The following is a 14,501-nucleotide window of genomic DNA, read 5'->3' as shown; positions in this document are numbered from 1 at the left end:
AAAGGAGCAAACAGAGACACCGGTAGCCCGCCCGGATCAGAGTCTGCCCCTGAGAGAAAGTACCCTGACCAGGTTCACCCGTGGGTGGGTCGCGAGCTAGCGGCATTCAGAAGAGCGAGGCCCGCAGTCTGTGCAGAAGACACCTGCACTCGGGTGTGTGTGGCGGCACAATTCACAAGCAGCTCCAGATGTTAAACCAAGGAGAAGCCAGGGAGTTCCCAACGCCCCAGGTGTCCTCAGCCCACGACTGGCTGCTGTGGGAATGCGAAGCCCGGCTCCTGGTCTCAGAGCGGGGCAACCAGGAGGTGTGATGTCCACCCCGGCGTTCCCAGGAGGATCAGACTGAAGCTGGGACTTGGCCTGAAAGTGTCCCCTCGCATGGCCACCCCCTTCCCCTTCCTGCTCCTCTACTCCTGGTGCCCCTCCATCCAGGGGCCAGACCTTAAAGAGTCACCCGCAAGAGAATCCTGGTCCCAAAGGAGCCTTCTGGGGGACCCCTGCTGAGAGAGGTTGTGGGCCTGGCCCGCTGGGGCTCTGCCCGACCCAGGGCTGAGAGATGCAACCTCCCAGCTCTGGGTCCCTGCAGGAAGTGTTGGCAAGCACAGGGCCAGTCCTCCAAAGGCCCAGGTGCAGGGAGCCCAGGCCAAGCAGCCTGTGGAAGAAGCCACATGCTGTGCCACCCCGGGGAACACGACTGCAGGCCACGGCCCTTCCCACCTCCTCCTCCTCCTCCTCCTCCTCCTCCTCCTCCTCCTCCTCCTCCTCCTCCCACCCCGCCCCCGCCCCCGCCCCCACATGGCACAGGGCCCAGAGACACCTCAGACACTTGCTACCCAAAGTGCAAAGGGCATCAGTTGCTCCTCCAAACCCCCCCCCCAGCCCAGCAGACCGCGTTGTCCAGCCAGCCCCCGGGCCTCCCTGGGGAGCCCAGCACAAAAGTGCAGACACCCACCGGACCCTCAATCTCAGTTTTCGGATGTTTTTGCCACTCTAAGGACCCGCAGGCCAGCTGGGCCTTCTGGCAGGACAGAGAGCCCCGGAATCCGACGTGGAGAGCTGGGTGTACGTCCCCATGAGGAGGCGGTCCCCACCTCCGCGGCTATCCCCTTGCGGGGAGCGGCAGCCGCGGGGCCTCAGAGAAGACACCAGGCTGGGCCCCCACGGCACAGCGGGAGCACGTCCCCCGCAGGCCACTTAGCGACGGCGGCCAGCCGGCGGACGGTTGGGTTGCGCGAGACGCTGCGGCCGCCCTGCTACCGGGTTCCTGGGAGGGCGTCCTGGAAGCAGCGTCCACACCAAGCCCTTGGAAGGCCCAGGCGACGGAGGAGCCCCGTCAGGCAGGGGCCGAGGACGGTGACGGCCCGGGCGGGGAGGAGCGTGTCAGGCAGGGGCAGAGGACGGTGACAGGTGACAGGCCGGGCGGGAAGGAGTCAGTCAGGCAGGGGCCGTGGAGGAGACGGGCTGGGTAAGGGTTAGGGTTAGTGTCAGGGCACAAGTCACAATCGCAAAGACCTGGAAGCCACCCGAGTGCCCATCGACCCACGAGTGGGTAAGTAAAATGTGGCCCGTGGACACCACGGAGTGCTATTCGGCTATGAGGAGCAGCGGTGAGGGGGCACCTCTCGTGGTTCTCCTGGCCAGAGCTGGAACCCGTTCCAGTAAGCCAAGTATCCCAAGAATGGACACACGAGCACCACGTGCTCGCGCTCACCAGCAAATGGGTACGAACCGATGGACACCTAAGTGGACACAGAGGAATCACCTTCTTCGGGTGGGTGTCGGGCGGGTGGGGGGAGGGGATGGGCATACACATCCATTAGGAATGGGGTGGGTACGCACCGACTGGGGGATGGGCGCACTTGAAGCTCTGACCCGAGGGGGGAGGCTGGGAGAGGGCAACGCACCCGACCTTAACATTGGTGCCCCCACAATATGCTGGAACAACATGAGAGGTAAATGAATAAGAACACGGGGGGGGGGGAGGGGGGCACGGGCAACACATGTCACCTTAACACTTGGACTCCCATCATCTGCTTGAAAAGAGAGAGAAAAGAAAATGCAATAATAGAGATAAGAGACACTTTTTAAAAATAATGAATCCGGCCGGGCGCTGTGGCTCACGCCTGTAATCCTAGCTCTTGGGAGGCCGAGGCGGGCGGATTGCTCAAGGTCAGGAGTTCAAAACCAGCCTGAGCAAGAGCGAGACCCCGTCTCTACTATAAATAGAAAGAAATTAATTGGCCAACTGATATATATATAAAAAATTAGCGGGGCATGGTGGCGCATGCCTGCAGTCCCAGCTACCCGGGAGGCTGAGGCAGAAGGATCACTCGAGCCCAGGAGTTTGAAGTTGCTGTGAGCTAGGCTGACGCCACGGCACTCACTCTAGCCTGGGCAACAAACCGAGACTCTGTCTCAAAAAAAAAAAAAAAAATGAATCCGAAGAGAAAAGTAAAAGGAGGCCTGTGGAGCAGGTCTGGGTGTGACTCCGGATCCCCGAACATCAGGTGCCACCACCAAAGATTCCTACGTGTAGCCCATAGAACCCCAAAAGCAACGGGAGGAGTTCTGGTCACATACTCCCTCAAAATGACATCCTGGCCTTCTTCTGGAACTCCCTCCCCTCTCAGACTCTCAAGGTTTCCTCCAGCGTGTCGGCTCCCACAGAGCAGACCTTTGGTCTGAGACCTGACTGTCCAGAAGCCAGGCATGCTGCCGCGTGGCGGCGGTGTCACGGCTCGGGACAAGAGGAGGCCCCACGGTGCGGGCTGGGGCGCCAGGCACCGCGGCGGGCGCCGAGGGTGGGGGTCCCCCCACCCCGGGCCGCCCCCGCACTCCCAGAAACGCGACAGAACCAGAGGCAAAAAAAAAAAGAAGAAGCCTACGGCACCCGGTATTCCCGGGCGGTCTCCCATCCAAGTTCTAACCAGGCCCGACCCTGCTTAGCTTCCGAGACCAGACGGGATCGGGCGCGTTCGGGGTGGTGTGGCCGTGGACGGCGGAGGGCGCCCCTGCCCCGCTCAAGAAGCCGAGCCTCTCCGCGCTTCCCCGCCGCCTCCTCCCGCCCCAGGCCCCGCGCCGGGTCGGGCCTGTTGAGTTCGCCGGCCGGGTCCCGCGGGCTCCGAGGGACGAAGGTGACAGGCGGGGCGGGCAGGGAGCGGCGGGCCGGGGTTGGGGGCTGTCTCTGTATACACACACACTCACACGCACTCACTCACTCACTCACACTCACACAAGATGCGCCTCCACGGCTGGACCCGCCAAGGTGGAGACCTTCAAGCCCCCCTCCTCTCCTTGCCTGGCCTCCTTCACCTCCCCGCCCCCCACCCCCAGCGCGCCGGGGCCGCTGACTGCGCACGGGCGGGAGGGGCGGGGCGCTCGCCCTTTGACCCCAGCCAGGGGCGGCCCTCCCCCACAACCCCTTTCAGCTGCGCCCCCCACCCTGTGGCCTGGCGGCCGCCTATTCCCCCGGGCCAGGGCTGGGGCACAGCGCACGGGGGAGGGGAGCCAGTGTATGGGGCGTCTCTCTCTCTCGGGATGTGTCCCATGGGTGGGGTGGGGTGGCGTGGTTTGTGGGGCGCTGAAGAAATCAGTCCCCTCCATCTCCTCCCTCTGGAAAACACCCAAGCCCTTGGAGAACTGCCCGCACCTCTACCTACCGTGGGGGCCGGGACCCTCCTCTGTGTCCTCCTGTGGCCCAGTCCAAGGGGCCTGGGCCTGGCCGGGGCTGCATTGGACCCCAACCACCCTGGCGTGTGGACTCGCCAAAAATCGGCGATTAGATATTGGATTCCAGCGTCATTGAGGTCATTTCACTAATGAGTGCACCGCAAAGAGTTTCCTAATCCATCTGTGAGGGTGGCAACCGAAAGAGAATTTTAGAGCTGACAGAATAGGCGAGGAAAGGCATAGGAGATTTCCACACCCAGTAAGGAAGCCTTTCCCGAAGTGGAAGAAAGAAAGGAGCAAACAGAGACACCGGTAGCCCGCCCGGATCAGAGTCTGCCCCTGAGAGAAAGTACCCTGACCAGGTTCACCCGTGGGTGGGTCGCGAGCTAGCGGCATTCAGAAGAGCGAGGCCCGCAGTCTGTGCAGAAGACACCTGCACTCGGGTGTGTGTGGCGGCACAATTCACAAGCAGCTCCAGATGTTAAACCAAGGAGAAGCCAGGGAGTTCCCAACGCCCCAGGTGTCCTCAGCCCACGACTGGCTGCTGTGGGAATGCGAAGCCCGGCTCCTGGTCTCAGAGCGGGGCAACCAGGAGGTGTGATGTCCACCCCGGCGTTCCCAGGAGGATCAGACTGAAGCTGGGACTTGGCCTGAAAGTGTCCCCTCGCATGGCCACCCCCTTCCCCTTCCTGCTCCTCTACTCCTGGTGCCCCTCCATCCAGGGGCCAGACCTTAAAGAGTCACCCGCAAGAGAATCCTGGTCCCAAAGGAGCCTTCTGGGGGACCCCTGCTGAGAGAGGTTGTGGGCCTGGCCCGCTGGGGCTCTGCCCGACCCAGGGCTGAGAGATGCAACCTCCCAGCTCTGGGTCCCTGCAGGAAGTGTTGGCAAGCACAGGGCCAGTCCTCCAAAGGCCCAGGTGCAGGGAGCCCAGGCCAAGCAGCCTGTGGAAGAAGCCACATGCTGTGCCACCCCGGGGAACACGACTGCAGGCCACGGCCCTTCCCACCTCCTCCTCCTCCTCCTCCTCCTCCTCCTCCTCCTCCTCCTCCTCCTCCCACCCCGCCCCCGCCCCCGCCCCCACATGGCACAGGGCCCAGAGACACCTCAGACACTTGCTACCCAAAGTGCAAAGGGCATCAGTTGCTCCTCCAAACCCCCCCCCCAGCCCAGCAGACCGCGTTGTCCAGCCAGCCCCCGGGCCTCCCTGGGGAGCCCAGCACAAAAGTGCAGACACCCACCGGACCCTCAATCTCAGTTTTCGGATGTTTTTGCCACTCTAAGGACCCGCAGGCCAGCTGGGCCTTCTGGCAGGACAGAGAGCCCCGGAATCCGACGTGGAGAGCTGGGTGTACGTCCCCATGAGGAGGCGGTCCCCACCTCCGCGGCTATCCCCTTGCGGGGAGCGGCAGCCGCGGGGCCTCAGAGAAGACACCAGGCTGGGCCCCCACGGCACAGCGGGAGCACGTCCCCCGCAGGCCACTTAGCGACGGCGGCCAGCCGGCGGACGGTTGGGTTGCGCGAGACGCTGCGGCCGCCCTGCTACCGGGTTCCTGGGAGGGCGTCCTGGAAGCAGCGTCCACACCAAGCCCTTGGAAGGCCCAGGCGACGGAGGAGCCCCGTCAGGCAGGGGCCGAGGACGGTGACGGCCCGGGCGGGGAGGAGCGTGTCAGGCAGGGGCAGAGGACGGTGACAGGTGACAGGCCGGGCGGGAAGGAGTCAGTCAGGCAGGGGCCGTGGAGGAGACGGGCTGGGTAAGGGTTAGGGTTAGTGTCAGGGCACAAGTCACAATCGCAAAGACCTGGAAGCCACCCGAGTGCCCATCGACCCACGAGTGGGTAAGTAAAATGTGGCCCGTGGACACCACGGAGTGCTATTCGGCTATGAGGAGCAGCGGTGAGGGGGCACCTCTCGTGGTTCTCCTGGCCAGAGCTGGAACCCGTTCCAGTAAGCCAAGTATCCCAAGAATGGACACACGAGCACCACGTGCTCGCGCTCACCAGCAAATGGGTACGAACCGATGGACACCTAAGTGGACACAGAGGAATCACCTTCTTCGGGTGGGTGTCGGGCGGGTGGGGGGAGGGGATGGGCATACACATCCATTAGGAATGGGGTGGGTACGCACCGACTGGGGGATGGGCGCACTTGAAGCTCTGACCCGAGGGGGGAGGCTGGGAGAGGGCAACGCACCCGACCTTAACATTGGTGCCCCCACAATATGCTGGAACAACATGAGAGGTAAATGAATAAGAACACGGGGGGGGGGAGGGGGGCACGGGCAACACATGTCACCTTAACACTTGGACTCCCATCATCTGCTTGAAAAGAGAGAGAAAAGAAAATGCAATAATAGAGATAAGAGACACTTTTTAAAAATAATGAATCCGGCCGGGCGCTGTGGCTCACGCCTGTAATCCTAGCTCTTGGGAGGCCGAGGCGGGCGGATTGCTCAAGGTCAGGAGTTCAAAACCAGCCTGAGCAAGAGCGAGACCCCGTCTCTACTATAAATAGAAAGAAATTAATTGGCCAACTGATATATATATAAAAAATTAGCGGGGCATGGTGGCGCATGCCTGCAGTCCCAGCTACCCGGGAGGCTGAGGCAGAAGGATCACTCGAGCCCAGGAGTTTGAAGTTGCTGTGAGCTAGGCTGACGCCACGGCACTCACTCTAGCCTGGGCAACAAACCGAGACTCTGTCTCAAAAAAAAAAAAAAAAATGAATCCGAAGAGAAAAGTAAAAGGAGGCCTGTGGAGCAGGTCTGGGTGTGACTCCGGATCCCCGAACATCAGGTGCCACCACCAAAGATTCCTACGTGTAGCCCATAGAACCCCAAAAGCAACGGGAGGAGTTCTGGTCACATACTCCCTCAAAATGACATCCTGGCCTTCTTCTGGAACTCCCTCCCCTCTCAGACTCTCAAGGTTTCCTCCAGCGTGTCGGCTCCCACAGAGCAGACCTTTGGTCTGAGACCTGACTGTCCAGAAGCCAGGCATGCTGCCGCGTGGCGGCGGTGTCACGGCTCGGGACAAGAGGAGGCCCCACGGTGCGGGCTGGGGCGCCAGGCACCGCGGCGGGCGCCGAGGGTGGGGGTCCCCCCACCCCGGGCCGCCCCCGCACTCCCAGAAACGCGACAGAACCAGAGGCAAAAAAAAAAAGAAGAAGCCTACGGCACCCGGTATTCCCGGGCGGTCTCCCATCCAAGTTCTAACCAGGCCCGACCCTGCTTAGCTTCCGAGACCAGACGGGATCGGGCGCGTTCGGGGTGGTGTGGCCGTGGACGGCGGAGGGCGCCCCTGCCCCGCTCAAGAAGCCGAGCCTCTCCGCGCTTCCCCGCCGCCTCCTCCCGCCCCAGGCCCCGCGCCGGGTCGGGCCTGTTGAGTTCGCCGGCCGGGTCCCGCGGGCTCCGAGGGACGAAGGTGACAGGCGGGGCGGGCAGGGAGCGGCGGGCCGGGGTTGGGGGCTGTCTCTGTATACACACACACTCACACGCACTCACTCACTCACTCACACTCACACAAGATGCGCCTCCACGGCTGGACCCGCCAAGGTGGAGACCTTCAAGCCCCCCTCCTCTCCTTGCCTGGCCTCCTTCACCTCCCCGCCCCCCACCCCCAGCGCGCCGGGGCCGCTGACTGCGCACGGGCGGGAGGGGCGGGGCGCTCGCCCTTTGACCCCAGCCAGGGGCGGCCCTCCCCCACAACCCCTTTCAGCTGCGCCCCCCACCCTGTGGCCTGGCGGCCGCCTATTCCCCCGGGCCAGGGCTGGGGCACAGCGCACGGGGGAGGGGAGCCAGTGTATGGGGCGTCTCTCTCTCTCGGGATGTGTCCCATGGGTGGGGTGGGGTGGCGTGGTTTGTGGGGCGCTGAAGAAATCAGTCCCCTCCATCTCCTCCCTCTGGAAAACACCCAAGCCCTTGGAGAACTGCCCGCACCTCTACCTACCGTGGGGGCCGGGACCCTCCTCTGTGTCCTCCTGTGGCCCAGTCCAAGGGGCCTGGGCCTGGCCGGGGCTGCATTGGACCCCAACCACCCTGGCGTGTGGACTCGCCAAAAATCGGCGATTAGATATTGGATTCCAGCGTCATTGAGGTCATTTCACTAATGAGTGCACCGCAAAGAGTTTCCTAATCCATCTGTGAGGGTGGCAACCGAAAGAGAATTTTAGAGCTGACAGAATAGGCGAGGAAAGGCATAGGAGATTTCCACACCCAGTAAGGAAGCCTTTCCCGAAGTGGAAGAAAGAAAGGAGCAAACAGAGACACCGGTAGCCCGCCCGGATCAGAGTCTGCCCCTGAGAGAAAGTACCCTGACCAGGTTCACCCGTGGGTGGGTCGCGAGCTAGCGGCATTCAGAAGAGCGAGGCCCGCAGTCTGTGCAGAAGACACCTGCACTCGGGTGTGTGTGGCGGCACAATTCACAAGCAGCTCCAGATGTTAAACCAAGGAGAAGCCAGGGAGTTCCCAACGCCCCAGGTGTCCTCAGCCCACGACTGGCTGCTGTGGGAATGCGAAGCCCGGCTCCTGGTCTCAGAGCGGGGCAACCAGGAGGTGTGATGTCCACCCCGGCGTTCCCAGGAGGATCAGACTGAAGCTGGGACTTGGCCTGAAAGTGTCCCCTCGCATGGCCACCCCCTTCCCCTTCCTGCTCCTCTACTCCTGGTGCCCCTCCATCCAGGGGCCAGACCTTAAAGAGTCACCCGCAAGAGAATCCTGGTCCCAAAGGAGCCTTCTGGGGGACCCCTGCTGAGAGAGGTTGTGGGCCTGGCCCGCTGGGGCTCTGCCCGACCCAGGGCTGAGAGATGCAACCTCCCAGCTCTGGGTCCCTGCAGGAAGTGTTGGCAAGCACAGGGCCAGTCCTCCAAAGGCCCAGGTGCAGGGAGCCCAGGCCAAGCAGCCTGTGGAAGAAGCCACATGCTGTGCCACCCCGGGGAACACGACTGCAGGCCACGGCCCTTCCCACCTCCTCCTCCTCCTCCTCCTCCTCCTCCTCCTCCTCCTCCTCCTCCTCCCACCCCGCCCCCGCCCCCGCCCCCACATGGCACAGGGCCCAGAGACACCTCAGACACTTGCTACCCAAAGTGCAAAGGGCATCAGTTGCTCCTCCAAACCCCCCCCCCAGCCCAGCAGACCGCGTTGTCCAGCCAGCCCCCGGGCCTCCCTGGGGAGCCCAGCACAAAAGTGCAGACACCCACCGGACCCTCAATCTCAGTTTTCGGATGTTTTTGCCACTCTAAGGACCCGCAGGCCAGCTGGGCCTTCTGGCAGGACAGAGAGCCCCGGAATCCGACGTGGAGAGCTGGGTGTACGTCCCCATGAGGAGGCGGTCCCCACCTCCGCGGCTATCCCCTTGCGGGGAGCGGCAGCCGCGGGGCCTCAGAGAAGACACCAGGCTGGGCCCCCACGGCACAGCGGGAGCACGTCCCCCGCAGGCCACTTAGCGACGGCGGCCAGCCGGCGGACGGTTGGGTTGCGCGAGACGCTGCGGCCGCCCTGCTACCGGGTTCCTGGGAGGGCGTCCTGGAAGCAGCGTCCACACCAAGCCCTTGGAAGGCCCAGGCGACGGAGGAGCCCCGTCAGGCAGGGGCCGAGGACGGTGACGGCCCGGGCGGGGAGGAGCGTGTCAGGCAGGGGCAGAGGACGGTGACAGGTGACAGGCTGGGCGGGAAGGAGTCAGTCAGGCAGGGGCCGTGGAGGAGACGGGCTGGGTAAGGGTTAGGGTTAGTGTCAGGGCACAAGTCACAATCGCAAAGACCTGGAAGCCACCCGAGTGCCCATCGACCCACGAGTGGGTAAGTAAAATGTGGCCCGTGGACACCACGGAGTGCTATTCGGCTATGAGGAGCAGCGGTGAGGGGGCACCTCTCGTGGTTCTCCTGGCCAGAGCTGGAACCCGTTCCAGTAAGCCAAGTATCCCAAGAATGGACACACGAGCACCACGTGCTCGCGCTCACCAGCAAATGGGTACGAACCGATGGACACCTAAGTGGACACAGAGGAATCACCTTCTTCGGGTGGGTGTCGGGCGGGTGGGGGGAGGGGATGGGCATACACATCCATTAGGAATGGGGTGGGTACGCACCGACTGGGGGATGGGCGCACTTGAAGCTCTGACCCGAGGGGGGAGGCTGGGAGAGGGCAACGCACCCGACCTTAACATTGGTGCCCCCACAATATGCTGGAACAACATGAGAGGTAAATGAATAAGAACACGGGGGGGGGGAGGGGGGCACGGGCAACACATGTCACCTTAACACTTGGACTCCCATCATCTGCTTGAAAAGAGAGAGAAAAGAAAATGCAATAATAGAGATAAGAGACACTTTTTAAAAATAATGAATCCGGCCGGGCGCTGTGGCTCACGCCTGTAATCCTAGCTCTTGGGAGGCCGAGGCGGGCGGATTGCTCAAGGTCAGGAGTTCAAAACCAGCCTGAGCAAGAGCGAGACCCCGTCTCTACTATAAATAGAAAGAAATTAATTGGCCAACTGATATATATATAAAAAATTAGCGGGGCATGGTGGCGCATGCCTGCAGTCCCAGCTACCCGGGAGGCTGAGGCAGAAGGATCACTCGAGCCCAGGAGTTTGAAGTTGCTGTGAGCTAGGCTGACGCCACGGCACTCACTCTAGCCTGGGCAACAAACCGAGACTCTGTCTCAAAAAAAAAAAAAAAAATGAATCCGAAGAGAAAAGTAAAAGGAGGCCTGTGGAGCAGGTCTGGGTGTGACTCCGGATCCCCGAACATCAGGTGCCACCACCAAAGATTCCTACGTGTAGCCCATAGAACCCCAAAAGCAACGGGAGGAGTTCTGGTCACATACTCCCTCAAAATGACATCCTGGCCTTCTTCTGGAACTCCCTCCCCTCTCAGACTCTCAAGGTTTCCTCCAGCGTGTCGGCTCCCACAGAGCAGACCTTTGGTCTGAGACCTGACTGTCCAGAAGCCAGGCATGCTGCCGCGTGGCGGCGGTGTCACGGCTCGGGACAAGAGGAGGCCCCACGGTGCGGGCTGGGGCGCCAGGCACCGCGGCGGGCGCCGAGGGTGGGGGTCCCCCCACCCCGGGCCGCCCCCGCACTCCCAGAAACGCGACAGAACCAGAGGCAAAAAAAAAAAGAAGAAGCCTACGGCACCCGGTATTCCCGGGCGGTCTCCCATCCAAGTTCTAACCAGGCCCGACCCTGCTTAGCTTCCGAGACCAGACGGGATCGGGCGCGTTCGGGGTGGTGTGGCCGTGGACGGCGGAGGGCGCCCCTGCCCCGCTCAAGAAGCCGAGCCTCTCCGCGCTTCCCCGCCGCCTCCTCCCGCCCCAGGCCCCGCGCCGGGTCGGGCCTGTTGAGTTCGCCGGCCGGGTCCCGCGGGCTCCGAGGGACGAAGGTGACAGGCGGGGCGGGCAGGGAGCGGCGGGCCGGGGTTGGGGGCTGTCTCTGTATACACACACACTCACACGCACTCACTCACTCACTCACACTCACACAAGATGCGCCTCCACGGCTGGACCCGCCAAGGTGGAGACCTTCAAGCCCCCCTCCTCTCCTTGCCTGGCCTCCTTCACCTCCCCGCCCCCCACCCCCAGCGCGCCGGGGCCGCTGACTGCGCACGGGCGGGAGGGGCGGGGCGCTCGCCCTTTGACCCCAGCCAGGGGCGGCCCTCCCCCACAACCCCTTTCAGCTGCGCCCCCCACCCTGTGGCCTGGCGGCCGCCTATTCCCCCGGGCCAGGGCTGGGGCACAGCGCACGGGGGAGGGGAGCCAGTGTATGGGGCGTCTCTCTCTCTCGGGATGTGTCCCATGGGTGGGGTGGGGTGGCGTGGTTTGTGGGGCGCTGAAGAAATCAGTCCCCTCCATCTCCTCCCTCTGGAAAACACCCAAGCCCTTGGAGAACTGCCCGCACCTCTACCTACCGTGGGGGCCGGGACCCTCCTCTGTGTCCTCCTGTGGCCCAGTCCAAGGGGCCTGGGCCTGGCCGGGGCTGCATTGGACCCCAACCACCCTGGCGTGTGGACTCGCCAAAAATCGGCGATTAGATATTGGATTCCAGCGTCATTGAGGTCATTTCACTAATGAGTGCACCGCAAAGAGTTTCCTAATCCATCTGTGAGGGTGGCAACCGAAAGAGAATTTTAGAGCTGACAGAATAGGCGAGGAAAGGCATAGGAGATTTCCACACCCAGTAAGGAAGCCTTTCCCGAAGTGGAAGAAAGAAAGGAGCAAACAGAGACACCGGTAGCCCGCCCGGATCAGAGTCTGCCCCTGAGAGAAAGTACCCTGACCAGGTTCACCCGTGGGTGGGTCGCGAGCTAGCGGCATTCAGAAGAGCGAGGCCCGCAGTCTGTGCAGAAGACACCTGCACTCGGGTGTGTGTGGCGGCACAATTCACAAGCAGCTCCAGATGTTAAACCAAGGAGAAGCCAGGGAGTTCCCAACGCCCCAGGTGTCCTCAGCCCACGACTGGCTGCTGTGGGAATGCGAAGCCCGGCTCCTGGTCTCAGAGCGGGGCAACCAGGAGGTGTGATGTCCACCCCGGCGTTCCCAGGAGGATCAGACTGAAGCTGGGACTTGGCCTGAAAGTGTCCCCTCGCATGGCCACCCCCTTCCCCTTCCTGCTCCTCTACTCCTGGTGCCCCTCCATCCAGGGGCCAGACCTTAAAGAGTCACCCGCAAGAGAATCCTGGTCCCAAAGGAGCCTTCTGGGGGACCCCTGCTGAGAGAGGTTGTGGGCCTGGCCCGCTGGGGCTCTGCCCGACCCAGGGCTGAGAGATGCAACCTCCCAGCTCTGGGTCCCTGCAGGAAGTGTTGGCAAGCACAGGGCCAGTCCTCCAAAGGCCCAGGTGCAGGGAGCCCAGGCCAAGCAGCCTGTGGAAGAAGCCACATGCTGTGCCACCCCGGGGAACACGACTGCAGGCCACGGCCCTTCCCACCTCCTCCTCCTCCTCCTCCTCCTCCTCCTCCTCCTCCTCCTCCTCCCACCCCGCCCCCGCCCCCGCCCCCACATGGCACAGGGCCCAGAGACACCTCAGACACTTGCTACCCAAAGTGCAAAGGGCATCAGTTGCTCCTCCAAACCCCCCCCCCAGCCCAGCAGACCGCGTTGTCCAGCCAGCCCCCGGGCCTCCCTGGGGAGCCCAGCACAAAAGTGCAGACACCCACCGGACCCTCAATCTCAGTTTTCGGATGTTTTTGCCACTCTAAGGACCCGCAGGCCAGCTGGGCCTTCTGGCAGGACAGAGAGCCCCGGAATCCGACGTGGAGAGCTGGGTGTACGTCCCCATGAGGAGGCGGTCCCCACCTCCGCGGCTATCCCCTTGCGGGGAGCGGCAGCCGCGGGGCCTCAGAGAAGACACCAGGCTGGGCCCCCACGGCACAGCGGGAGCACGTCCCCCGCAGGCCACTTAGCGACGGCGGCCAGCCGGCGGACGGTTGGGTTGCGCGAGACGCTGCGGCCGCCCTGCTACCGGGTTCCTGGGAGGGCGTCCTGGAACCAGCGTCCACACCAAGCCCTTGGAAGGCCCAGGCGACGGAGGAGCCCCGTCAGGCAGGGGCCGAGGACGGTGACGGCCCGGGCGGGGAGGAGCGTGTCAGGCAGGGGCAGAGGACGGTGACAGGTGACAGGCCGGGCGGGAAGGAGTCAGTCAGGCAGGGGCCGTGGAGGAGACGGGCTGGGTAAGGGTTAGGGTTAGTGTCAGGGCACAAGTCACAATCGCAAAGACCTGGAAGCCACCCGAGTGCCCATCGACCCACGAGTGGGTAAGTAAAATGTGGCCCGTGGACACCACGGAGTGCTATTCGGCTATGAGGAGCAGCGGTGAGGGGGCACCTCTCGTGGTTCTCCTGGCCAGAGCTGGAACCCGTTCCAGTAAGCCAAGTATCCCAAGAATGGACACACGAGCACCACGTGCTCGCGCTCACCAGCAAATGGGTACGAACCGATGGACACCTAAGTGGACACAGAGGAATCACCTTCTTCGGGTGGGTGTCGGGCGGGTGGGGGGAGGGGATGGGCATACACATCCATTAGGAATGGGGTGGGTACGCACCGACTGGGGGATGGGCGCACTTGAAGCTCTGACCCGAGGGGGGAGGCTGGGAGAGGGCAACGCACCCGACCTTAACATTGGTGCCCCCACAATATGCTGGAACAACATGAGAGGTAAATGAATAAGAACACGGGGGGGGGGAGGGGGGCACGGGCAACACATGTCACCTTAACACTTGGACTCCCATCATCTGCTTGAAAAGAGAGAGAAAAGAAAATGCAATAATAGAGATAAGAGACACTTTTTAAAAATAATGAATCCGGCCGGGCGCTGTGGCTCACGCCTGTAATCCTAGCTCTTGGGAGGCCGAGGCGGGCGGATTGCTCAAGGTCAGGAGTTCAAAACCAGCCTGAGCAAGAGCGAGACCCCGTCTCTACTATAAATAGAAAGAAATTAATTGGCCAACTGATATATATATAAAAAATTAGCGGGGCATGGTGGCGCATGCCTGCAGTCCCAGCTACCCGGGAGGCTGAGGCAGAAGGATCACTCGAGCCCAGGAGTTTGAAGTTGCTGTGAGCTAGGCTGACGCCACGGCACTCACTCTAGCCTGGGCAACAAACCGAGACTCTGTCTCAAAAAAAAAAAAAAAAATGAATCCGAAGAGAAAAGTAAAAGGAGGCCTGTGGAGCAGGTCTGGGTGTGACTCCGGATCCCCGAACATCAGGTGCCACCACCAAAGATTCCTACGTGTAGCCCATAGAACCCCAAAAGCAACGGGAGGAGTTCTGGTCACATACTCCCTCAAAATGACATCCTGGCCTTCTTCTGGAACTCCCTCCCCTCTCAGACTCTCAAG

The 14,501-nt window shown here is 62.5% G+C and overlaps 3 pseudogenes; all 3 read right to left on the bottom strand.

Moving 5' to 3' along the window:
• Nucleotides 1-2,878: 2,878 nt before the first annotated feature.
• Nucleotides 2,879-2,997, bottom strand: LOC142867540 (uncharacterized; annotated as a pseudogene).
• Nucleotides 2,998-6,833: 3,836 nt separating this feature from the next.
• Nucleotides 6,834-6,952, bottom strand: LOC142867539 (uncharacterized; annotated as a pseudogene).
• A 3,836-nt stretch (nt 6,953-10,788) lies between these two features.
• Nucleotides 10,789-10,907, bottom strand: LOC142867538 (uncharacterized; annotated as a pseudogene).
• Nucleotides 10,908-14,501: the final 3,594 nt, after the last annotated feature.

Source organism: Microcebus murinus, unplaced genomic scaffold (assembly GCF_040939455.1).
Source record: "Microcebus murinus isolate Inina unplaced genomic scaffold, M.murinus_Inina_mat1.0 scaf017_hap2_Mmur4.0, whole genome shotgun sequence".
Classification (NCBI taxonomy): Eukaryota; Metazoa; Chordata; class Mammalia; order Primates; family Cheirogaleidae; genus Microcebus; species Microcebus murinus.
This window is presented reverse-complemented; position numbering and strand designations above follow the sequence as displayed.